The sequence below is a fragment of the Anoplopoma fimbria genome, unplaced genomic scaffold (assembly GCF_027596085.1).
Source record: "Anoplopoma fimbria isolate UVic2021 breed Golden Eagle Sablefish unplaced genomic scaffold, Afim_UVic_2022 Un_contig_24_pilon_pilon, whole genome shotgun sequence".
Classification (NCBI taxonomy): domain Eukaryota; kingdom Metazoa; phylum Chordata; class Actinopteri; order Perciformes; family Anoplopomatidae; genus Anoplopoma; species Anoplopoma fimbria.
The window spans coordinates 1-1,809 of record NW_026552399.1 but is presented as its reverse complement, the minus strand read 5'-3'; the positions used below and the strand labels follow the sequence as shown (position 1 = coordinate 1,809).

At 35.5% G+C, this 1,809-nt stretch overlaps 1 long non-coding RNA gene across 1 annotated transcript; it reads left to right on the top strand.

Annotated features, from left to right (window-relative positions):
* Positions 1-400: 400 nt before the first annotated feature.
* Positions 401-1,783, top strand: LOC129115933 (uncharacterized). The gene is made up of 3 exons (XR_008533310.1): positions 401-470; positions 655-713; positions 1,295-1,783. It is a non-coding gene; the product is annotated as an uncharacterized LOC129115933 (long non-coding RNA).
* The last annotated feature ends 26 nt before the right edge of the window (positions 1,784-1,809 follow it).

Here is a 1,809-nt window from a genome sequence, read left to right as displayed (position 1 = left end):
TGTGCTTAACCGAGACACTGAACCCTAAGTTGCTCCCCAGGCAAATATATTAGCCCTCTGCTTTTTGTTAGAATGGGTCAAATTCTTTGTATCTGTATGTTTATGACATAAATTAAGCTGTCCAAATCAGCTGTTTTGTGTCAGAAGCCTCATTAAGTTTCAGTCTGGCTGAAGTTACAATGGCAACATAGGTGAAGAGACGAAATATTGTTCACATGTGAGATTATGGATTCAGTTTAATTATTTATGTTTTGTATTTTTTAATACATTTCTTAAATTGAGCCTAATGTTTACCGATATTCATCCTGGTTTAGCATGTCATGCTAGTGTATTTCTCAAGTTGTATTTTTCTCCTTCCAGGACCAGAACTGGGCACATCCTCGTTATGCTTTGGACTCTGCTGGCCTGCTGTGTGACTGCAGCTCTAAGTATCTCCAGAAATCAAAAGCCAGGTTGTGAACATTGCAAAGGTAGGTTCATTGTTTGTCAGCATTGATTTTTTTCAACCAGTTTTTTGCAGTAATTGAAATGGTTTTGAAATGTAGTCAAAAACTGCTGACATCGTCAGTAAGTTGTTGGTCCTGAGATTAAAGACATTAAATTGAAATGACAACAATAACTTTATTGTCTGAAACGTCTTGCTTTCATTAACAGGAGAAGCTTCCAATCTTGCTCAACATGACAGATCAGCTGAGGATCAACCAAGCAATGTGGTAAATATAATTTAAATATCATTTGATTAATGAACACCTAGAATTGAATAATATGGTTATTCTGCACTGGAATGCTGATTTACAGAATGTAAACACACAAACACGGCACGGTCAAGGACCCACTCACACCTGGCATCCATCCAACAATTCCTCCATCCATGTCATTTTTGTGCAATCTGATTCTCTTGTTTTTCGTGGGTCACCATCCATCACATATTTATTGTAAATTAAATTGCAACTTGTTATTTCCATTCCTGAAATTAGATGCAGCTCCTCGCTCAACCCTGTCTCCTAGAAATTACATTCGTAAACTACTAAACTTGTTTCCCAATAACAAAATTGTTGCCTGGATTATGTTCAAAGGTCACGTTCTGTCTGTTTTACGTCTTTCTTCAACGGAACACTTCACTAACTGCTTTAAAAAAATGTTCCTGGCTCAAAAATTTGTTTTCAATATAAATCTCTTTGGGTCCTTTGCAGAAAATAAGATATAACAATTTTTAATGTTTAACATACAATCCAGTACAAATTGGTTATGGTCTCACAGCTGTTACATCTTATGTCATAATTATCATCTGCAGGATGGTGATTTGACAGTAGTGAACTATGTAGCGCTGGATTTCCACTCAAGAAATGCCAAAAGATGGAAGAATGACAGGGAGTTACCACAGGAGTGTCTGTACTCTGGCACAAGAGACCCTGAGTGACGTGAAGTCACCATGAAGAACGAACATCTAACATGTTCATAGAGTGATGCAGGAAGGAGTCATGAAACCAGAAATTAGATTAGCTTAGTACAGAGACAGCTTTTGTTTTGTGATGTTGCCTGGATGAACCAAATATATGCATTTATTATCATTCTTAATATAATTGTGTTGTTTTAGTATTATTATTACTTGTGAGATTAATCATGAACAATTACTCAAAATTTGAAAGAAATAAGAATGTGAAGAAAAAAAAAGTGATATTAGACATTTTTGTCACTCATAATATATTCGGTTTGATAAAACACCTGCTGTACAGTCCAATTATTTTTTTTCAGTTTGACATTGTGTGTGATTTAAAGTTGTTGGACCTGAATAAAGCTTTTGACACA